The sequence below is a fragment of the Salmo trutta genome, unplaced genomic scaffold (genome assembly GCF_901001165.1).
Source record: "Salmo trutta unplaced genomic scaffold, fSalTru1.1, whole genome shotgun sequence".
Lineage (NCBI taxonomy): Eukaryota > Metazoa > Chordata > Actinopteri > Salmoniformes > Salmonidae > Salmo > Salmo trutta.
Window position 1 is genome coordinate 55,001 of NW_021822685.1, and position 25,198 is coordinate 80,198.

A 25,198-nucleotide genomic window follows, 5' to 3' on the forward strand; every position below is an offset into this window, starting at 1 on the left:
TGGAGTCAGAGGGGAGGGCGATAAATCCCCACGAGTTTCAGATGGGCTTTATTACCAAGTCCCACATTTAGGACTAGACATTCAAATCGCTTTAGGGATGGATACAGAAACATTTAAATAGCTCTTTATGTGTACGATGACAAAACAATTCTTCTGCCAACTCTAACAGATCTAAAACCATTTATAACCAGTAAACCCACCTGGTAAACCCACCTGGTCTCCAGTAACTCTGATAGAGAGATAGAAGGATAGACTGAGGGTAAACCCACCTGGTCTCCAGTAACTCTGACAGAGAGATAGAAGGATAGACTGAGGGTTAACCCACCTGGTCTCCAGTAACTCAGAGAGAAAGAAGGATAGACTGAGGGTAAACCCACCTGGTCTCCAGTAACTCAGAGAGATAGAAGGATAGACTGAGGGTAAACCCACCTGGTCTCCAGTAACTCTAACAGAGAGATAGAAGGATAGACTGAGGGTAAACCCACCTGGTCTCCAGTAACTCAGAGAGATAGAAGGATAGACTGAGGGTAAACCCACCTGGTCTCCAGTAACTCTAACAGAGAGATAGAAGGATAGACTGAGGGTAAACCCACCTGGTTTCCAGTAACTCTAACAGAGAGATAGAAGGATAGACTGAGGGTAAACCCACCTGGTCTCCAGTAACTCAGAGAGAAAGAAGGATAGACTGAGGGTAAACCCACCTGGTCTCCAGTAACTCAGAGAGATAGAAGGATAGACTGAGGGTAAACCCACCTGGTCTCCAGTAACTCTGACAGAGAGATAGAAGGATAGACTGAGGGTAAACCCACCTGGTCTCCAGTAACTCAGAGAGATAGAAGGATAGACTGAGGGTAAACCCACCTGGTCTCCAGTAACTCAGAGAGATAGAAGGATAGACTGAGGGTAAACCCACCTGGTCTCCAGTAACTCAGAGAGATAGAAGGATAGACTGAGGGTAAACCCACCTGGTCTCCAGTAACTCAGAGAGAAAGAAGGATAGACTGAGGGTAAACCCACCTGGTCTCCAGTAACTCTAACAGAGAGATAGAAGGATAGGACTGAGGGTAACCCACCTGGTCTCCAGTAACTCTGACAGAGAGATAGAAGGATAGACTGAGGGTAAACCCACCTGGTCTCCAGTAACTCTGACAGAGAGAAAGAAGGATAGACTGAGGGTAAACCCACCTGGTCTCCAGTAACTCTGACAGAGAGATAGAAGGATAGACTGAGGGTAAACCCACCTGGTCTCCAGTAACTCAGAGCGATAGAAGGATAGACTGAGGGTAAACCCACCTGGTCTCCAGTAACTCTGACAGAGAGATAGAAGGACAGACTGAGGGTAAACCCACCTGGTCTCCAGTAACTCTGACAGAGAGATAGAAGGATAGACTGAGGGTAAACCCACCTGGTCTCCAGTAACTCAGAGAGATAGAATGATAGACTGAGGGTAAACCCACCTGGTCTCCAGTAACTCAGAGAGATAGAAGGATAGACTGAGGTAAACCCACCTGGTCTCTAGTAACTCTGAGAGATAGAAGGATAGACTGAGGGTTAACCCACCTGGTCTCCAGTAACTCAGAGAGATAGAAGGATAGACTGAGGGTAAACCCACCTGGTCTCCAGTAACTCAGAGAGATAGAGGATAGACTGAGGGTAAACTCACCTGGGTCTCCAGTAACTCAGAGAGATAGAAGGATAGACTGAGGGTAAACCCACCTGGTCTCCAGTAACTCTGACAGAGAGATAGAAGGATAGACTGAGGGTAAACCCACCTGGTCTCCAGTAACTCAGAGAGATAGAAGGATAGACTGAGGGTAAAACCCACTGGTCTCCAGTAACTCAGAGAGATAGAAGGATAGACTGAGGGTAACCCACCTGGTCTCCAGTAACTCAGAGAGATAGAAGGATAGACTGAGGGTAAACCCCACCTGGTCTCTAGTAACTCAGAGAGATAGAAGGATAGACTGAGGGTAAACCCACCTGGTCTCCAGTAACTCAGAGAGATAGAAGGATAGACTGAGGGTAAACCCACCTGGTCTCTAGTAACTCAGAGAGAGATAGAAGGATTACTGAGGGTTAACCCACCTGGTCTCCAGTAACTCAGAGAGATAGAAGGATAGACTGAGGGTAAACCCACCTGGTCTCCAGTAACTCAGAGAGATAGAAGGATAGACTGAGGGTAAACCCACCTGGTCTCCAGTAACTCTGATAGAGAGATAGAAGGATAGACTGAGGGTAAACCCACCTGGTCTCCAGTAACTCTGACAGAGAGATAGAAGGATAGACTGAGGGTAAACCCACCTGGTCTCCAGTAACTCTAACAGAGAGATAGAAGGATAGACTGAGGTAAACCCACCTGGTCTCCAGTAACTCAGAGAGAAAGAAGGATAGACTGAGGGTAAACCCACCTGGTCTCCAGTAACTCAGAGAGAAAGAAGGATAGACTGAGGGTAAACCCACCTGGTTCTCCAGTAACTCAGAGAGATAGAAGGATAGACTGAGGGTTAACCCACCTGGTCTCCAGTAACTCAGAGAGATAGAAGGATAGACTGAGGGTAAACCCACCTGGTCTCCAGTAACTCTGATAGAGAGATAGAAGGATAGACTGAGGGTAAACCCACCTGGTCTCCAGTAACTCAGAGAGATAGAAGGATAGACTGAGGGTAAACCCACCTGGTCTCCAGTAACTCAGATAGAAAGAAGGATAGACTGAGGGTAACCCACCTGGTCTCCAGTAACTCAGAGAGATAGAAGGATAGACTGAGGGTAAACCCACCTGGTCTCCAGTAACTCAGAGAGATAGAAGGATAGACTGAGGGTAAACCCACCTGGTCTCCAGTAACTCAGAGAGAAAGAAGGATAGACTGAGGGGTAAACCCACCTGGTCTCCAGTAACTCAGAGAGATAGAAGGATAGACTGAGGGTAAACCCACCTGGTCTCCAGTAACTCAGAGAGATAGAAGGATAGACTGAGGGTAAACCCACCTGGTCTCCAGTAACTCTGACAGAGAGATAGAAGGATAGACTGAGGGTAAACCCACCTGGTCTCCAGTAACTCTGACAGAGAGATAGAAGGATAGGACTGAGGGTAAACCCACCTGGTCTCCAGTAACTCAGAGAGATAGAAGGATAGACTGAGGGTAAACCCACCTGGTCTCCAGTAACTCTACAGAGAGATAGAAGGATAGACTGAGGGTAAACCCACCTGGTTTCCAGTAACTCTGACAGAGAGATAGAGGATAGACTGAGGGTAACCCACCTGGTCTCCAGTAACTCCAGAGAGAAAGAAGGATAGACTGAGGGTAAACCCACCTGGTTCTCCAGTAACTCAGAGAGATAGAAGGATAGACTGAGGGTAAAACCCACCTGGTCTCCAGTAACTCTGACAGAGAGAAAGAAGGATAGACTGAGGGTAAACCCACCTGGTCTCCAGTAACTCAGAGAGAAAGAAGGATAGACTGAGGGTAAACCCACCTGGTCTCCAGTAACTCAGAGAGATAGAAGGATAGACTGAGGGTAAACCCACCTGGTCTCCAGTAACTCAGAGAGGATAGAAGGATAGACTGAGGGTAAACCCACCTGGTCTCCAGTAACTCTGACAGAGAGATAGAAGGATAGACTGAGGTAAACCCACCTGGTCTCCAGTAACTCAGAGAGATAGAAGGATAGACTGAGGGTTAACCCACCTGGTCTCCAGTAACTCAGAGAGATAGAAGGATAGACTGAGGTAAACCCACCTGGTCTCCAGTAACTCAGAGAGATAGAAGGATAGACTGAGGTAAACCCACCTGGTCTCCAGTAACTCAGAGAGATAGAAGGATAGACTGAGGGTAAACCAACCTGGTCTCCAGTAACTCTGACAGAGAGATAGAAGGATAGACTGAGGGTAAACCCACCTGGTCTCCAGTAACTCAGAGAGATAGAAGGATAGACTGAGGGTTAACCCACCTGGTCTCCAGTACTCAGAGAGATAGAAGGATAGACTGAGGGTAAACCCACCTGGTCTCCAGTAACTCAGAGAGATAGAAGGATAGACTGAGGGTAAACCCACCTGGTCTCCAGTAACTCAGAGAGATTAGAAGGATAGACTGAGGGGTAAACCCACCTGGTCTCCAGTAACTCTAACAGAGAGATAGAAGGATAGACTGAGGGTAAACCCACCTGGTCTCCAGTAACTCTGACAGAGAGATAGAAGGATAGACTGAGGGTAAACCCACCTGGTCTCCAGTAACTCAGAGAGAGAGAAGGATAGACTGAGGGTAAACCCACCTGGTCTCCCAGTAACTCTACAGAGAGATAGAAGGATAGACTGAGGGTAAACCCACCTGGTCTCCAGTAACTCTGACAGAGAGATAGAAGGATAGACTGAGGGTAAACCCACCTGGTCTCTAGTAACTCTAACAGAGAGATAGAAGGATAGACTGAGGGTAAACCCACCTGGTCTCCAGTAACTCTGACAGAGAGATAGAAGGATAGACTGAGGGTAAACCCCACCTGGTCTCTCAGTAACTCTGATAGAGAGATAGAAGGATAGACTGAGGGTAAACCCACCTGGTCTCTAGTAACTCTAACAGAGAGATAGAAGGATAGACTGAGGGTAAACCCACCTGGTCTCCAGTAACTTGACAGAGAGATAGAAGGATAGACTGAGGGTAAACCCACATGGTCTCCAGTAAACTCAGACAGATTAGAAGGATAGACTGAGGGTAAACCCACCTGGTCCTCCAGTAACTCTGACAGAGAGATAGAAGGATAGACTGAGGGTAAACCCACCTGGTCTCCAGTAACTCAGAGAGATAGAAGGATAGACTGAGGGTAACCCACCTGGTCTCCAGTAACTCAGAGAGATAGAAGGATAGCTGAGGGTAAACCCACCTAGTCTCCAGTAACTCTGACAGAGAGATAAGAAGGATAGACTGAGGGTAACCCACTGGTCTCCAGTTCCCAGACGGCGGTGTCGTCAGAGATCCAGGGGTTGGAGGCTCGGTGAGGTGAAGAAGGGTCATACTCCATATACTGCTCTGTGTAGCTCAGCAAGCTGCATAGGGAGAACAACAATCACACTGTACAATATAGCTATAGTGGAAAAGTTAGGGTGAAACCATCATGCCATCAATTAACAGCCTTGACTACCCAATAACAGCCTTGACTACTCCAATAACAGCCTCGACTACTCCAATAACAGCCTTGACTACTCCATTAACAGCCTTGACTACTCCAATAACAGCCTTGACTACTCCAATAACAGCCTTGACTACTCCAATAACAGCCTTGACTACTCCAATAACAGCCTTGACTACTCCGATAACAGCCTTGACTACTCCGATAACAGCCTTGACTACTCCAATATCATCCTTGACTACTCCAATATCATCCTTGACTACTCCAATAACAGCCTTGACTACTCCAATAACAGCCTTGACTACTCCAATATCATCCTTGACTACTCCAATAACAGCCTTGACTACTCCAATATCATCCTTGACTACTCCAATAACATCCTTGACTACTCCAACAACAGCCTTGACTACTCAGATAACAGCCTTGACCACTCCAATAACAGCCTTGACTACTCCAATAACAGCCTTGACTACTCCAATATCATCCTTTACTACTCCAATAACAGCCTTGACTACCAGTCTGTTTTCAGACAGTACTCCAATAACAGCCTTGACTACCAGACTGTTTTCAGACAGTACTCCAATAACAGCCTTGACTACTCCAATAACAGCCTTGACTACTCCAATAACAGCCTGACTACTCCAATAACAGCCTTGACTACTCCAATAACAGCCTTGACAACCAGTCTGTTTTCAGACAGTACTCCAATAACAGCCTTGACTACCAGTCTGTTTTCAGACAGTACTCCAATAACTGCCTTGACTACCAGTCTGTTTTCAGACAGTACTCCAATAACAGCCTTGACTACTCCAATAACAGCCTTGACTTCTCAATAACAGCCTTGACTACTCCAATAACAGCCTTGACTACCATCTGTTTTCAGACAGTACTCCAATAACAGGATAGGAACTGCATGAGCTACTGTAATAGGCCAACACAGGAGGGTCATTTTCACTACGGATGCATGTGTGTGTGTGTGTGTGTGTGTGTGTGTGTGTGTGTGTGTGTGTGTGTGTGTTGCATTACAAGAAAACAGCCTACCTTTTCTGCCACTTTGGACATTTTTAACCGATGCCTGTCCAGTGGGCTTGCCAGTGTTGAATCTGAAAGGAGAAGGTGCCAATGTGATGGCATGCTGCTCTGTCAGATAACCAGTCAAGCTAACTACCATTCTGTTATATAACATGATAGAGTCAAGTTAACGACCATTCTGTCAGATAACCAGTCAAGCTAACGACCATTCTGTCAGATAACCAGTCAAGCTAACTACCATTCTGTCAGATACCAGTCAAGCTAACTAACATCTGTCAGATAACCAGCAGCTAAGGACCATTCTGTCAGATAAACCAGTCAAGCTAACCACCATTCTGTCAGATAACCAGTTAAGCTAACCACCATTCTGTCAGATAACCAGTCAAGCTAAGGACCATTCTGTCAGATAACCAGTCAAGCTAACTACCATTCTGTTATATAACCAGTCAAGCTAACAACCATTCTGTCAGATAACCAGTCAAGCTAACTACCATTCTGTCAGATAACCAGTCAAGCTAAACCCCATTCCGTCAGATAACCAGTCAAGCTAACTACCATTCTGTCAGATAACCAGTCAAGCTAACTACCATTCTGTCAGATAACCAGTCAAGCTAACCACCATTCTGTCAGATAACCAGTCAAGCTAACTACCATTCTGTCAGATAACCAGTCAAGCTAACGACCATTCTGTCAGATAACCAGTCAAGCTAACTACCATTCTGTCAGATAACCAGTTAGCTAATGACCCATTCTGTCAGATAACCAGTCAAGCTAACCACCATTCTGTCAGATAACCAGTTAAGCTAAACCCCATTCTGTCAGATAACCAGTTAAGCTAACTACCATTCTGTCAGCATAACCAGTCAAGCTAACCCCCATTCTGTTTATATAAACATGATTGTTAAATGGTGAAATCTACCAGTGAACACGGAGTGACATGTCATTGCATTTTGATGGATATTTGTTGACATCCGCACTAGAAGAACACTCTTTTGTAACATGTCCTTGAATTGACGACGTTACCTGGTCACGTATCTCCTCCTCCGTGGGACCTTGACCTCTGGAACGGGGGTGTGGGTGGGGCTGTGGCTCCGGACGTCGTTCTGGAGGCCGTACACAGACTGGAGGGGAACATCATTCAGATGCACAGAGAGAGAGAAGAGCACATTCACACTGATTTACAGAGGAGCAGGACAAGGACAGCCCATTCACACTGATATACAGAGGAGCAGGACAAGGACAGCCCATTCACACTGATATACAGAGGAGCAGGACAAGGACAGCCCATTCACACTGAGATACGGAGGAGCAGGACAAGGACAGCCCATTCACACTGAGATACGGAGGAGCAGGACAAGGACAGCCCATTCACACTGATATACAGAGGAGCAAGACAAGGACAGCCCATTCACACTGAGATACAGAGGAGCAGGACAAGGACAGCCCATTCACACTGATATACAGAGGAGCAAGACAAGGACAGCCCATTCACACTGATATACGGAGGAGCAAGACAAGGACAGCCCATTCACACTGATATACAGAGGAGCAAGACAAGGACAGCCCATTCACACTGAGATACGGAGGAGCAGGACAAGGACAGCTCATTCACACTGATATACAGAGGAGCAAGACAAGGACAGCCCATTCACACTGAGATACAGAGGAGCAGGACAAGGACAGCCCATTCACACTGATATACAGAGGAGGCAAAGACAAGGACAGCCCATTCACACTGATATACGGAGGAGCAAGACAAGGACAGCCCATTCACACTGATATACAGAGGAGCAGGACAAGGACAGCCCATTCACACTGATATACGGAGGAGCAAGACAAGGACAGCCCATTCACACTGATATACAGAGGAGCAGGACAAGGACAGCCCATTCACACTGATATACAGAGGAGCAGGACAAGGACAGCCCATTCACACTGATATACGGAGGAGCAAGACAAGGACAGCCCATTCACACTGATATACAGAGGAGCAAGACAAGGACAGCCCATTCACACTGATATACAGAGGAGCAGGACAAGGACAGCCCATTCACACTAATATACGGAGGAGCAGGACAAGGACAGCCCATTCACACTGATATACAGAGGAGCAGGACAAGGACAGCCCATTCACACTGATATACAGAGGAGCAAGACAAGGACAGCCCATTCACACTGATATATAGAGGAGCAAGAAAAGGACAGCCCATTCACACTGATATACAGAGAAGCAGGACAAGGACAGCCCATTCACACTGATATACGGAGGAGCAGGACAAGGACAGCCCATTCACACTGATATACAGAGAAACAAGACAAGGACAAGCCCATTCACACTGATATACAGAGGAACAAGACAAGGACAGCCCATTCAAACTGATATACAGAGGATCAGGACATCCTCTCTCTCTTTCACTGCTGTGACCCATCCTCTCTCTCTGTCACTGCTGTCACCACATCCTCTCTCTCTCTCTTCACTGCTGTCACCACATCCTCTCTCTCTTTCTCTGTCACTGCTGTCACCACATCCTCTCTCTCTTTCACTGCTGTCACCACATCCTCTCTCTCTTTCACTGCTGTCACCACATCCTCTCTCTCTGTCACTGCTGTCACCACATCCTCTCTCTCTTTCACTGCTGTCACCACATCTTCTCTCTTCAACTGAACCATTCAATAATAGTATTCTAGTCATGTGTCTACACGGCCAGCTCAAAGACTCCCGTAAAGTAAAACCGATACATTAGCTACATCAATTTCAGTATTACAGTAGAGATTACCGTAGATATTACAGTACATATTACAGTCTATATTACAGTACATATTACAGTCTATATTATAGTAGATGTTACAGTAGATATTACAATCCATAATTACAGTACATATGACAGTCCGTACCTTTCTTGTTTTATGAGGCTGCTTCATCCTTGAGGACTTCTTGATGTCGGCTTCTGTTGTGTTCACACATCCAGGCTGTATAGAAAAACAAGGACACATTTCCATCAGTCTTCTCCAGGCTGTGGAGAGGAACAAGGACACATTTCCATCAGTCTTCTCCAGGCTGTGGAGAGGAACAAGGACACATGTCCATCAGTCTTCTCCAGGCTGTGGAACAAGGACACATGTCCATCAGTCTTCTCCAGGCTGTATAGAAAAACAAGGACACATTTCCATCAGTCTTCTCCAGGCTGTGGAGAGAAACAAGGACACATTTCCATCAGTCTTCACCAGGCTGTGGAGAGGAACAAGGACACATTTCCATCAGTCTTCACCAGGCTGTGGAGAGGAACAAGGACACATTTCCATCAGTCTTCACCAGGCTGTGGAACAAGGACACATTTCCATCAGTCTTCTCCAGGCTGTGGAGAGGAACAAGGACACATTTCCATCAGTCTTCTCCAGGCTGTGGAGAGAAACAAGGACACATTTCCATCAGTCTTCACCAGGCTGTGGAACAAGGACACATTTCCATCAGTCTTCTCCAGGCTGTGGAGAGGAACAAGGACACATTTCCATCAGTCTTCTCCAGCCTGTGGAGAGGAACAAGGACACATGTCCATCAGTCTTCTCCAGGCTGTATAGAGGAACAAGGACACATTTCCATCAGTCTTCACCAGGCTGTGGAACAAGGACACATTTCCATCAGTCTTCTCCAGGCTGTGGAGAGAAACAAGGACACATGTCCATCAGTCTTCTCCAGGCTGTGGAGAGGAACAAGGACACATGTCCATCAGTCTTCTCCAGGCTGTGGAACAAGGACACATTTCCATCAGTCGTCTCCAGGCTGTGGAACAAGGACAAAAAACAATTATACATTTGGTTCAATTCATGAAAAGTGCCCTTTTGATATTTTAAGTAGAAATTGTGCAACAATATTGAATTTAAAAGCCTTTTATATTACATTTCCCTTTAATATAGACCACATGGAGAATTCAATAAATCTGACTTGCTAAAGTGCCAAAATTCATCATTTTGACATGTGACCTCTAGGAAGGTTCTCCACCAATAGGGCGGCGCACAATTGGCCCAGCGTCGTCCGGGTTTGGGTTTGGCCGGGGTAGGCCGTCATTTAAATTACAATTTGTTCTTAACTGACTTGCCTAGTTAAAATAAAGGTTAAATAAAAAATGTAAAAATTAAAAGTTATTTTGTTGCTTTGACAAAGTAATTTCTGAAAATGATTGATTTCATGTGGCTAGTGATTCATTTACTTCTGTCCCTCATGTTACATGAACTGAACTCTCGTTTTAACATGGTTAAACTATCCTTTTGTCGTTTCCCATGTATATAACTTTTTAATATTTTTTCTCTAAAACTCAACTTCAAAAACACTCTCCTGCAACCCGCCTCACCCAATGTGGTGTAGATCTGTTTGTTTCTGACGTATTATTCACCTCGAATTCTGAATCCCCCTAACTAGCTACCAGCTAGCAGTCAGCTAACCACTGCTAGCGGTCATCAGCTAACCTTTTGCTTGGAATGCTCTCGCCAGTTTGTACAATGCGACTCAAACCAAAGCACACCGGACATATTTTTCTCATCCATATCCCCGGGATTCCTACCGCAAAACTCTGAACCTTTTCACCTGGATCTTCGCAGCTAGCTAGCTGCTATCCGAGTACTGGCTAACGTCGATCCCGGAGCAAGCGCCAATTAGCCTGGAGCTAGCCAGGCTAATCTAGGCCTTTCTCCCAGCTAGCTAAAAGAGGCCCATCAGCCACTCCTGGGCTACAATACCCGGACCCCTTCTACTGCCGGTACCTGTATATAGCCCATCTGTAAATAGCCCATCCAATCTACCTCATCCCCATACTGTTTTTATTTATTTATCTCGCTCCTGTGCACCCCAGTATCTCTACTTGCACATTCATCTTCTGCACATTCTACCCATTTCAGTGTTTAATTGCTAAATTGTAATTACTTCGCCACCATGGTCTATTTATTGCTTCACAGTGTATCTATATTTTTACCACTGGTCTGTGGTGACAGGGAAACAGAGAGAGATTGTATTTTTAACCACTGGTCTGTGGTGACAGGGAAACAGAGAGAGGTTGTATTCTTTACCACTGGTCTGTGGTGACAGGGAAACAGAGGGAGGTTGTATTCTTTACCACTGGTCTGTGGTGACAGGGAAACAGAGAGAGGTTGTATTCTTTACCACTGGTCTGTGGTGACAGGGAAACAGAGGTTGTATTCTTACCACTGTCTGTGGTGACAGGGAAACAGAGGTTGTATTCTTACCACTGGTCTGTGGTGACAAGGAAACAGAGAGAGGTTGTATTTGTACCACTGGTCTGTGGTGACAGGGAAACAGGTTGTATTCTTACCACTGGTCTGTGGTGACAGGGAAACAGAGAGAGTTTGTATTTTACCACTGGTCTGTGGTGACAGGGAAACAGAGAGAGGTTGTATTTATACCACTGGTCTGTGGTGACAGGGAAACAGAGGTTGTATTCTTACCACTGGTCTGTGGTGACAGGGAAACAGAGAGAGGTTGTATTTTTACCACTGGTCTGTGGTGACAGGGAAACAGAGAGAGGTTTGTACCACTGGTCTGTGGTGACAGGGAAACAGAGAGAGGTTGTATTTTTTACCACTGGTCTGTGGTGACAGGGAAACAGAGAGAGGTTGTATTTTTTACCACTGGTCTGTGGTGACAGGGAACAGAGAGAGGTTGTATTTTTTACCACTGGTCTATGGTGACAGGGAAACAGAGAGAGGTTGTATTCTTACCACTGGTCTGTGGTGACAGGGAACAGAGAGAGGTTGTATTTTTTACCACTGGTCTGTGGTGACAGGGAAACAGAGAGAGGTTGTATTTTTACCACTGGTCTGTGGTAACAGGGAAACAGAGAGAGATTGTATTTTTACCACTGGTCTGTGGTGACAGGGAACAGAGAGAGGTTGTATTTTTACCACTGGTCTGTGGTGACAGGGAACAGAGAGAGGTTGTATTTTTACCACTGGTCTGTGGTGACAGGGAAACAGAGAGAGATTGTATTTTTACCACTGGTCTGTGGTGACAGGGAAACAGAGGTTGTATTCTTACCACTGGTCTGTGGTGACAAGGAAACAGAGAGAGGTTGTATTTGTACCACTGGTCTGTGGTGACAGGGAAACAGGTTGTATTCTTACCACTGGTCTGTGGTGACAGGGAAACAGAGAGAGTTTGTATTTTTACCACTGGTCTGTGGTGACAGGGAAACAGAGAGAGGGTTGTATTTATACCACTGGTCTGTGGTGACAGGGAAACAGAGGTTGTATTCTTACCACTGGTCTGTGGTGACAGGGAAACAGAGAGAGGTTGTATTTTTACCACTGGTCTGTGGTGACAGGGAAACAGAGAGAGGTTTGTACCACTGGTCTGTGGTGACAGGGAAACAGAGAGAGGTTGTATTTTTTACCACTGGTCTGTGGTGACAGGGAACAGAGAGAGGTTGTATTTTTTACCACTGGTCTGTGGTGACAGGGAACAGAGAGAGGTTGTATTTTTTACCACTGGTCTATGGTGACAGGGAAACAGAGAGAGGTTGTATTCTTACCACTGGTCTGTGGTGACAAGGAAACAGAGAGAGGTTGTATTTGTACCACTGGTCTGTGGTGACAGGGAAACAGGTTGTATTCTTACCACTGGTCTGTGGTGACAGGGAAACAGAGAGAGTTTGTATTTTTACCACTGGTCTGTGGTGACAGGGAAACAGAGAGAGGTTGTATTTATACCACTGGTCTGTGGTGACAGGGAAACAGAGGTTGTATTCTTACCACTGGTCTGTGGTGACAGGGAAACAGAGAGAGGTTGTATTTGTACCACTGGTCTGTGGTGACAGGGAAACAGAGAGAGGTTTGTACCACTGGTCTGTGGTGACAGGGAAACAGAGAGAGGTTGTATTTTTTACCACTGGTCTGTGGTGACAGGGAACAGAGAGAGGTTGTATTTTTTACCACTGGTCTGTGGTGACAGGGAACAGAGAGAGGTTGTATTTTTTACCACTGGTCTATGGTGACAGGGAAACAGAGAGAGGTTGTATTCTTACCACTGGTCTGTGGTGACAGGGAACAGAGAGAGGTTGTATTTTTTACCACTGGTCTGTGGTGACAGGGAAACAGAGAGAGGTTGTATTTGTACCACTGGTCTGTGGTGACAGGGAAACAGAGAGAGGTTGTATTTTTTACCACTGGTCTGTGGTGACAGGGAACAGAGAGAGGTTGTATTTTTACCACTGGTCTGTGGTGACAGGGAAACAGAGAGAGGTTGTATTCTTTACCACTGGTCTGTGGTGACAGGGAAACAGAGAGAGGTTGTATTTTTTACCACTGGTCTGTGGTGACAGGGAAACAGAGAGATCGTGTATTTTTTACCACTGATCTGTGTTGACAGGGAAACAGAGAGAGGTTGTATTCTTACCACTGGTCTGTGGTGACAGGGAAACAGAGAGAGGTTGTATTTGTACCACTGGTCTGTGGTGACAGGGAAACAGAGAGAGGTTGTATTCTTACCACTGGTCTGTGCACGTCCCAGAATGCTCTCTCTTGACTGTCCAGAATCTTCCTCTCAATTTTGTCTCTCTTCTTGTCAACTCTGTGTTAAAGGATAGAGACAAACACCTTGTAACACAGACATCCCATCATTCATTTAGTTACAGATGTAGGTTCTTCTTTGATCACCCTGTTGCAGATGAACTTTCTTGAAATGTATGAAAAGTAAAACGTGTATTTGTATTTGAGGTTTAAAAAGGCTTCTGAAGATTGCAATTTTCACTTAGAAATTTCAGACTTGAATTTCCCAAACAATAAATGTATTAACCCTTGGAAACATGTTCATTATTTATAATCCACATAATAATAATTTAGATTTCCTGTTGCTGCAGGATAAGTTTCCTGCTGTAGCAAACGGGCTCAAATTAAGATCCTACATCTGTACACTCCTCTCCTCTCCTGCCCTCCCCTCCCCTTCTCCTCTCCTCTCCTCTCCTCTCCTCTCCTCTCCTCTCCTCTCCTCTCCTCTCCTCTCCTGCCCTCCCCTCCCCTTCTCTCCTCTCCTCTCCTCTCCTCTCCTCCTCTCCTCTCCTCTCATCTCCTCTCCTCCTCCTCTCCTCTCCTCTCCTCTCCCCCCCTTCTCTCCTCTCCTCTCTTCATATCTGTGAGTAAATTGAGGCAGAGCCCTTGATGCTGTGTTGTTGGGGGGAAAAGGGCTGTTTTACCAGTCAAGTCTGCATGCATCAATTCAGCTCAACATGGGCTTGCAGCCCAAAATGGTACCCTATTCCCTACATAGTGCACTACTTATAACCAAGGGCCAACTAGCACCCATAGTAGTGCACTGTGTAGGGGATAGGGTGCCATTGGAGGAGATACTTACTTTGCTTGTGCTTCAGCTTGCATAAATATAAACTCCCATTTCCTGGCGAAAGCCCTCTGCAGTCTGGCTAAGCTCTCCTGAAACACACAGAAACATACAAACACTTAGTGTCTTACAGTTTGAGTACCTCTTACGTAAAGCTCTGAGGGGACTAATAAAGTATTTTTTTTTTAATGTAATTTAATACAGTAGTTTAACTGCTTTCCAAACTAAGCAGCCTTGTCTCCATCAATAGAGGACTGGTTGATTTGTTCTTTACGCTAGGATGGAGACGACTGATACAGTAGAATAGAGGAGGAGGAGGAAGGGAGGGAGGAAAGGAGGGAGGAAGGGAGGGAGGAAAGGAGGGAGGGAGGGAGAGATGGGAGGGAGGAAGGAAGGAAGGAAGGAAGGAAGGAAGGAAGGAAGGAAGGAAGGAAGGAAGGAAAGAAGGAGGGGAGTGGAGAGAGGGGGAGAGGGCAGGAGGAGATGGAGGGAGGAGGGAGGGAGGGAGGGAGGGAGGGAGGGATGGTGGGAGGAGGGAGGAGAGGAAGAGATGGAGGAGGAGGAAAGGAGGGTGGAGGTGGGAGGAGGGTGGAAGAGGGAGGAAGAGGGAGAGAGGATGGAAAGGAGGAGGGAGGAGGAGGTTGAGAAGGAGATGAGGGAAGGAAGAGAGAGAGGGGAGGAGAGGGAGGGAGGGAGGGAGGGAGGGAGGGAGGGAGGAGGGAGGGAGGGAGAGGGAGGAGAGGAGGAAGCTTACAGCCTCGTAGTCAGAGCCAGCTCCAGACGGGCTTTGTTTTGCATTGTTCTTTTGCAGAGGGTAAACAGCTGAAAGAGACAGAGGTGGGAAAAACAGTCCGTCAGAGAACGTCGGTCAGGAGAACAGACAGTTCAGAGAAACAGGCAGCAGAAACAGTCAGTCAGTCAGCAGAAACAGTCAGTCAGTCAGCAGAAAACAGTCCAGTCAGAGAGCAGAAACAGTCAGTCAAGTACAGTCAGCAGAAACAGTCCAGTCAGCAGAAACAGTCAGTCCATCAGCGGAAACGTCAGTCAGTCAGCAGAAACAGTCAGTCAGCAGAAACAGTAGTCAGCAGAAACAGTCAGCAGAAACAGTTAGTCAGAGAACAGAAACGGTAAATTAGTCAGAAAAAATTTGTCAGCAGAAACAGTCAGTCAGGAAAATATTGTGCTAAAGACGTGCTACCTTGTCCCGGACCTGCTGTTTCTCCCTCCCATTTTGACTCTCTCTCTCACCTGTTGTTTCGACCCTCCCTTTCTCTCTCTCTCCCTCTCTACCCCAGTCTCCTCTCCCTCTCTACCCCACCTGCAGTTTCGAGCCTCTCTCTCTCCCTCCCTCTCTCTCTCTCTCTCTCTCTCTCTCTCTCTCCTCTCTCTCTCTCTCTCTCTCTCTACCCCCACCTGCTTTCTCTAACTCTGAATGATCGGCAATGAAAAGCCAACTGACATTTACTCCTGAGGAGCTGACCTGTTGCACCCTCGACAACCACTGTGATTATTATTATCTGACCCTGCTGGTCATTTATGAACATTTGAACATCTAGGCCATGTTCTGTTATAATCTCCACCCGGCACAGCCAGAAGAGGACTGGCCACCCCTCATGAGCCTGGTTCCTCTCTAGGTTTCTTCCTAGGTTTTGGCCTTTCTAGGGAGTTTTTCCTAGCCACCGTGCTTCTACACCTGCCATTGCTTGCTGTTTGGGGGTTTTAGGCTGGGTTTCTGTTCTGTGACATCTGCTGATGTACACTGAGTGTTGGAACACCTGTTTTTCCATGACGGACTGACCAGGTGAATCCAGGTGGAAGCTAATGATCCCTTATTGATGTCACTTGTTAAATCCACTTCAATCAGTGCAGATGAAGGGGGAGGAGACGGGTTAAAGAAGGATTTTTAAGCCTTGAGACAATTGAGACATGGATTGTGTATGTGTGCCATTCAGAGGGTGAATGGGCAAGACAAAATATTTAAGTGTCTTTGAATGAGGTATGGTAGTAGGTGGCAGGGCGCACCGGTTTGTATCAAGAACTACAACGCTGCTGGGTTTTTTTTCACGCTCAACAGTTTCCTGTGTGTATCAAGAATGATCCACCACCCAAAGGACATCCAGACAACTTGACACAACTATGGGAAGCATTGGAGTGAAACATGGACCAGCATCCCTGTGGAACGCTTTCGACACCATGCAGAGTCCATGTTCGGACGAATCGAGGCTGTTCTGAGGGCAAAAAGGGTGGGCAACTCAATATTAGGAAGGTGTTCCTAATGTTTTGTACTCTCAGTGTAAAAACGGCTTCATAAATAAATGTGATGATTGATTGAAATAGTCAGTAGAAACAGATATAGGCAGTCATGCAGTGGTTTTCACTGCTTGGCTAAGCAAGGCTTCCGTGGCAAACAGACAAAGCTATCCCCATCTATCCTACAGTCCACTCCCTCTATCCCCATCTATCCCCATCTATCCCCATCTATCCCCATCTATCCCCATCTATCCTACAGTCCACTCCCTCTATCCCCATCTATCCTACAGTCCACTCCCTCTATCCCCATCTATCTCCATCTATCCCCATCTATCCTACAGTCCACTCCCTCTATCCCCATCTATCCTACAGTCCACTCCCTCTATCCCCATCTATCCTACAGTCCCCTCCATCTATCCCCATCTATCCTACAGTCCACTCCCTCTATCCCCATCTATCCTACAGTCCACTCCCTCTATCACCATCTATCCTACAGTCCACTCCCTCTATCCCCATCTATCCTACAGTCCACTCCCTCTATCCCCATCTATCCTACAGTCCACTCCCTCTATCCCCATCTATCCTACAGTCCACTCCCTCTATCCCCATCTATCCTACAGTCCACTCCCTCTATCCCCATCTATCCTACAGTCCACTCCCTCTATCCCCATCTATCCTACAGTCCCCTCCATCTATCCCCATCTATCCTACAGTCCACTCCCTCTATCCCCATCTATCCTACAGTCCACTCCCTCTATCCCCATCTATCCTACAGTCCCCTCCATCTATCCCCATCTATCCTACAGTCCACTCCCTCTATCCCCATCTATCCTACAGTCCACTCCCTCTATCCCCATCTATCCTACAGTCCACTCCCTCTATCCCTATCTATCCTACAGTCCACTTCATCTATCCCCAAGCTATCCTACAGTCCACTTCATAAGATATTCAAAACTGTAACATCTTATGTTTCACCGAGTCGTGGCTGAACGACGACACGGATAATATAGACCTGGCTGGGTTTTCCGTGTATCGGCAGGACAGAGCAGCTACGTCTGGTAAGACGAGGGGTGTCTCTATTTGTCAATAACAGCCGGTGAGCGATGTCTAATATTAAAGAAGTCTAGAGGTATTGCTCGCCTGAGGTAGAGTACCTCATGATAAGCTGTAGACCACACTATCTACCAAGAGAGTTCTCATCTATATTATTCGTAGCAGTCTATTTACCACCACAGACCGATGCTGGCACTAAGACCCCACTCAATGAGCTGTATAAGGCCATAAGCAAACAAGAAAATGCAAAAAATAGAAGCGGCGCTCCTAGTGGCCGGGAACTTTAATGCAGGCAAACTTAAATCTGTTTTACCTAATTTCTACCAGCATGTCACATGTGCAACCAAAGGAAAAAACTCAAGACCACATTTACTCCACAAACAGAGACGCATACACAGTTATCCCTCGCCCTCCATTTGGCAAATCTGACCATAACTCTATCTTCCTGCTTACAAGCAAACACTAAAGCAGGAAGTACCAGTGACTCGCTCAATACGGAAGTGGTCAGATGACGCGGATGCTAAACTACAGGACTGTTTTGCAGCACAGACTGGAATATGTTCTGGGATTCATCCAATGGCATTGAGGAATATACCACCTCAGTCACCGGCTTCATCAATAAGTGCATCGATGACTTCGTCCCCACAGTGACCGTACGTACATATCCCAACCAGAAGCCATGGATTACAGGCAACATCCACATCGAGCTAGATGCTAGAGCTGCCGCTTTCAAGCAGCGGGACACTAATTCCGGACACTTATAAAGAATCCCGCTATGCCCTCAGACAAACCAGAAAATAGGCAAAGCGTCAATACAGGACTAAGATTGAATCCTACTACACTGGCTCTGAACCGCTCGTCGAATGTGGCAGGGCTTTCAAACTATTACAGGACCTACAAAGGGAAACCCAGCCGCGAGCTGCCCAGTGACGCGAGCCTACCAGACGAGCTAAATGCCTTTTATGTTCGCTTCGAGGCAAGCAACACTGAAGCATGCATGAGAACACCAGCTGTTCCAGATGACTGTATGATCACGCTCTCCGTAGCCGATGTAGCCGAGGAAAACATTTAAACAGGTCAACATTCACAAGGGTGGGGCCAGACGGATTACCAGGGCGTGTACTCAGAGCATGCGCTGGCCAACTGGCAAGTGTCTTCACTGCCATTTTCAACCTCTCCCTAACCAGGTCTGTAATACCCACGTTTCAAGCAGACCACCATAGTCCCTGTGCCCAAGAGTGCGAAGGTAACCTGACTAAATGACTACCGCCCCGTAGCACTCACGTCTGTAGCCATGAAGTGCTTTGAAAGGTTGGTCATGGATCACACCAACACCATCATCCCGGAAACCCTAGACCCACTCCAATTTGCTTACCTCCCCAATAGATCCACAGACGATGCAATCGCACTGACACACCTGCCCTATTCCATCTGGATAAGAGGAACACCTATGTAAGAATGCTGTTCATTGACTATAGCTCAGCATTCAACACCATAGTACCCTCCAAGCTCATCATTAAGCTCGGGGCCTTGGGTCTGAACCCCGCCCTGTGGAACTGGATCCTGGACTTCTTGACGGGCTGCCCCCAGGCGGTGAAGGTAGGAAACAACACCTCCACTTCGCTGATCTTCAACACAGGGGCCCCACAAGGGTGCGTGCTCAGCCCTCTCCTGTACTCTATGTTCACCCATGACTGCGTGGCCACGCACGCCTCCAACTCAATCATCAAGTTTGCAGATGACACAACAGTAGTAGGCCTGATTACCAACAACAGCCTACAGGGAGGAGGTGAGGGCCCTGCCGGAGTGGTGCCAGGAAAATAACCTCTCCCTCAACGTCAACAAAACAAAGGAGATGATCGTGGACTTCAGGAAACAGCAGAGGGAGCACCCCCCCATCCACATCGACGGGACAGTAGTGGAGAGGGTGGAAAGCTTTAAGTTCCTCAGTGAACACATCACTGACAAACTGAAATGGTCCACCCACACAGTCAGCGTGGTGAAGAAGGCGCACCAGAACCTCTTCAACCTCAGGAGGCTGAAGAAATTTGACTTGGCATCTAAAACCCTCACAAACTTTTACAGATGCACAATTGAGAGCATCCTGTTGGGCTGTATCACCGCCTGATACGGCAACTGCACCGCTTGCAACCGCAAGGCTCTCCAGAGGGATGTGCGGTCTGCCCAACGCATCACCGGGGGCAAACTACCTGCCCTCCAGGACACCTACAGCACCCGATGTCACAGGAAGGCCAAGAACATCATCAAGGACAACAACCACCCGAGCCACTGCCTGTTCACCCCACTATCATCCAGAAGGCGAGGTCAGTACAGGTGCATTAAAGCTGGGACCGAGAGACTGAAAAACAGCTTCTATCTCAAGGCCATCAGACTGTTAAACAGCCATCACTAGTCGGCTTCCACCCGATTACTCAACCCTGCACATTAGAGGCTGCCCCCATATACATAGACATGGAATCACTGGTCACTTTAATAATGGAACACTTTAATAATGTTTACATATTTTTGCTTTACTCATCTCATATGTATATACTGTATTCTATCCTACTGTATTCTATTCTACTGTATTTTATTCTACTGTATTTTATTCTACTGTATCTTAGTCTATGTATTACTCATCTCATATGTATATACTGTATTCTATCCTACTGTATTTTAGTCTACTGTATTATATTCTACTGTATTTTAGTCTACTGTATTCTATTCTACTGTATTTACTGTATTCTATTCTACTTTATTCTATTCTACTGTATTCTATTCTACTGTATTCTATTCTACTGTATTCTATTCTACTGTATATACTGTATTCTATTCTACTGTATATACTGTATTCTATTCTACTGTATTCTATTCTACTGTATATACTGTATTCTATTCTACTGTATTCTATTCTACTGTATTCTATTCTACTGTATTCTATTCTACTGTATTCTATTCTACTGTATATACTGTATTCTATTCTACTGTATATACTGTATTCTATTCTACTGTATTCTATTCTACTGTATATACTGTATTCTATTCTACTGTATATACTGTATTCTATTCTACTGTATTCTATTCTACTGTATTCTATTCTACTGTATTTTTTTCTACGCCACTCCGACAATGCTCATCCTGATATTTATATATTTCATTATTTTACTTTTAGGTTGTGTGTATTGTTGTGTATTGTGTGTATTGTTGTGTATTGTGTGTATTGTTGTGAATTTGTGTATTGTTGTGACTTGTGTGTATGTTGTGAATTGGTGTATTGTTGTGTATTGTTGTGAATTGTGTGTATGTTGTGAATTGTGTGTATTATTGTGAATTGTTAGATATTGCTGCACTGCTGGAAACACAAGCATTTTGCTACAATAACATCTGAAACATGTTTCAGTGACAAATAAAATTTGATTTGGTTTGACAGACAGGGTAATGGTTTACTGATTTCCTGGTTGTATACCAGACAGGAAACAGACAGACAGGGTAATGGTTTCCTGGTTGTATACCAGACAGGAAACAGACTACAGGGTAATGGTTTAATGGTTTCCTGGTTGTATACCAGACAGGAAACAGACAGACAGGGTAATGGTTTATTGGTTTCCTGGTTGTATACCAGACAGGAAACAGACAGACAGGGTAATGGTTTATTGGTTTCCTGGTTGTATACCAGACAGGAAACAGACAGACAGGGTAATGGTTTATTGGTTTCCTGGTTGTATACCAGACAGGAAACAGACAGACAGGGTAATGGTTTAATGGTGTCCTGGTTGTATACCAGACAGGAAACAGACAGACAGGGTAATGGTTTCCTGGTTGTATACCAGACAGGAAACAGACAGACAGGGTAATGGTGTCCTGGTTGTATACCAGACAGGAAACAGACAGACAGGGTAATGGTTTCCTGTTGTATACCAGACAGGAAACAGACAGACAGGGTTATGGTTTATTGGTGTCCTGGTTGTATACCAGGACAGGAAACAGACAGACAAGGTAATGGTTTCCTGGTTGTATACCAGACAGGAAAACAGACAGACAGGGGTAATGGTTTCCTGGTTGTATACCAGACAGGAAACAGACAGACAGGGTAATGGTTAATGGTTTCCTGGTTGTATACCAGACAGGAAACAGACAGACAGGGTAATGGTTTCCTGTTGTATACCAAGACAGGAACAGACTACAGGGTAATGGTTTAATGGTTTCCTGGTTGTATACCAGACAGGAAACAGACAGACAGGGTAATGGTTTATTGGTTTCCTGGTTGTATCCAGACAGGAAACGACAAACCAGGGTAATGGTTTATTGGTTTCCTGGTTGTATACCAGACAGGAAACAGACAGACAGGGTAATGTTTCCTGGTTGTATACCAGACAGGAAAACAGACAGACAGGGTAATGGTTTCCTGGTTGTATACCAGACAGGAAAACAGACAGACAGGGTAATGGTTTATTGGTTTCCTGGTTGTATACCAGCCAGGAAACAGACAGACAGGGTAATGGTTTCCTGGTTGTATACCAGACAGGAAACAGACAGACAGGGTAATGGTTTAATGGTGCCCTGGTTGTATACCAGACAGGAAACAGACAGACAGGGTAATGGTTTCCTGGTTGTATACCAGACAGGAAACAGACAGACAGGGTTATGGTTTATTGGTGTCCTGGTTGTATACCAGACAGGAAACAGACAGACAGGGTAATGGTTTCCTGGTTGTATACCAGACAGGAAACAGACAGACAGGGTAATGGTTTCCTGGTTGTATACCAGACAGGAAACAGACAGACAGGGTTATGGTTTATTGTTGTCCTGGTTGTATACCAGACAGGAAACAACAGACAGGGTAATGTTTCCTGGTTGTATACCAGACAGGAAACAGACAGACAGGGTAATGGTTGTCCTGGTTGTTATACCAGACAGGAAACAGACAGACAGGGTAATGGTTTCTGGTGTATACCAGACAGGAAAACAGACAGACGGGTAATGTTTCCTGGTTGGTATACCAGACAGTAAACAGAACAGACAGGGTAATGGTGTCCTGGTTGTATACCAGACAGGAAACAGACAGACAGGGTAATGGTTTCCTGGTTGTATACTAGACAGGAAACAGACAGACAGGGTAATGGTGTCCTGGTTGGTATACCAGACAGGAAACAGACAGACAGGGTAATGGTTTCCTGGTTGTATACCAGACAGGAAACAGACAGACAGGGTTATGGTTTATTGGTGTCCTGGTTGTATACCAGACAGGAAACAGACAGACAGAGTAATGGTTTCCTGGTTGTATACCAGACAGGAAACAGACAGACAGGGTAATGGTTTCCTGGTTGTATACCAGACAGGAAACAGACAGACAGGGTAATGGTTTCCTGGTTGTATACCAGACAGGAAACAGACAGACAGGTAATGGTTTATTGGTTTCCTGGTTGTATACCAGACAGGAAACAGACAGACAGGGTAATGTTTCCTGGTTGTATACCAGACAGGAAACAGACAGACAGGGGTAATGGTTTATTGGTGTCCTGGTTGTATACCAGACAGGAAAACAGACAGACAGGGTAATGGTTTAATGGTGTCCTGGTTGTATACCAGTTAAACTGAATATGAATATTGTTTCAGCTGTACTTTTGTTTTCATAGAAATCCTGACAGAACAGTAATCATCTGGCTGCAGGAAGTAGCTTCCCATCTGGAGGGATGACTGGAAGCTCTGGGCCGACTTACCGCAGAACAGAGCAGAGAGCAGAGCGGAGAGGAGAGCACGAGCAGAGCAGAGCAGAGAGGACAGGAGAGGAGAGCAGAGCAGAGAGGAGAGACAGGAGAGGAGAGACAGGAGAGAGAGAGACAGGAGAGGAGAGACAGGAGAGCAGACAGAGACAGGAGAGCAAGAACAGAACAGAACAGAACAGAGCAGAGAGGAGAGCAGAGAGGAGAGACAGGAGAGGAGAGCAGAGAGCAGAACAGAGACAGGAGAGGAGAGCAGAGAGCAGAACAGAGACAGGAGAGGAGAGCAGAGAGCAGAACAGAGACAGGAGAGGAGAGCAGAGAGCAGAACAGAGACAGGGAGAGGAGAGACAAGGAGAGGAGAGACAGGGAGAGGAGAGACAAGGAGAGGAGAGACAAGGAGAGGAGAGACAAGGAGAGGAGAGGAGAGGAGAGCAGAGAACAGAACAGAACCAGAACAGAACAGAGCAGAACAGCCTGGATTTCTGGTCTGGGACAGTGGTTTAATGTGTGTGTGTGTGTTTGACAATTAGGTGATTTAGGTCATAGTCTGCTGTATTGTCTGCTGTAACTCACCATAGTCCTGTTGTTCTCAGGTTCCCAACAGTTAGATGGCCAGAAGTAGGGAGTCTGAGAGGGAGGGGGGGAGGGGTGGAGAGGAAGGGGGGGGGGGAGGGGGTGGAGAGGGAGGGAGGGGCGAGGGGGGGAGGGGTGGAGAGGGGGGGGAGGGGTGGAGAGGGAGGGAGGGGCGAGGGGGGGAGAGAGGGGGGGGTGGGGTGGAAGAGGGGGGGGAGGGGGGGTGGGGGGGGAGGGAGGGAGGGAGGGAGAGAGGGAGGGAAGGGAGGGGGAGGGGGGGAGAGAGGGGGGTGGAGAGGGGTGGAGGGGGGAGGGAGAGGGGGGTGGGGGGGGGGGAGGGGGGAGAGAGGGGGGGAGGGGGGGGGAGAGAGGGGGGGGGTGCGAGGGGGTGGATGGGGGGAGGAGAGGGGGGGTGTGTGGGGGAGAGGGAGGGAGGGGGGAGGGGGGGAGAGAGGGGGGTGGAGGGGAGGGGTGGGGGAGGGAGGGGGGGGGGGGGGGAGGGGGAGGGAGGGAGGGAGGGGGGGAGAGGGAGGGAGGGAGAGAGGGGGAGAGAGAGGGGGGGAGGGGGAGGGGGGGGGGGGAGAGGGGGGGTGGGGGGAGAGGGAGGGAGGGAGGGAGGGAGGGAGGGGGGAGAGGGAGGGGGGGAGGGGTGGAGAGAAAAGGTCAACCAGTGAAGAACAAACACCATTGTAAATACAACCCATATTTATGCTTATTTATTTTCCCTTGTGTACTTTAACCATTTGTACATTGTTACAACACTGTATATAGACATAATATGGCATTTGTAATGTCTTTATTCTTTTGGAACGTCTGTGAGTGTAATGTTTATTGTTTATTTCACTTACATGTTTCCCATGACAATAAAGCCCTTTGAATTGAATCGAAATTGAATTGAGAGGAATAAACTGTGAGAGAGAGAGAGTCAAATGATTCTAACAGACTCTCTATGGACCCATTCGATTCTAATAGACTCTCTATGGACCCGTATGATTCTAACAGATTCTCTATGGACCCGTATGATTTAACAGACTCTCTATGGACCGTATGATTCTAACAGACTTCTATGGACCCGTATGATTCTAACAGACTCTCTATGGACCCG

At 46.7% G+C, this 25,198-nt stretch overlaps 1 pseudogene; it reads right to left on the reverse strand.

Moving 5' to 3' along the window:
- Window positions 1-25,198, reverse strand: part of LOC115183300 (regulator of G-protein signaling 7-like) — a 74,384-nt pseudogene that overhangs the window by 14,295 nt on the left and 34,891 nt on the right.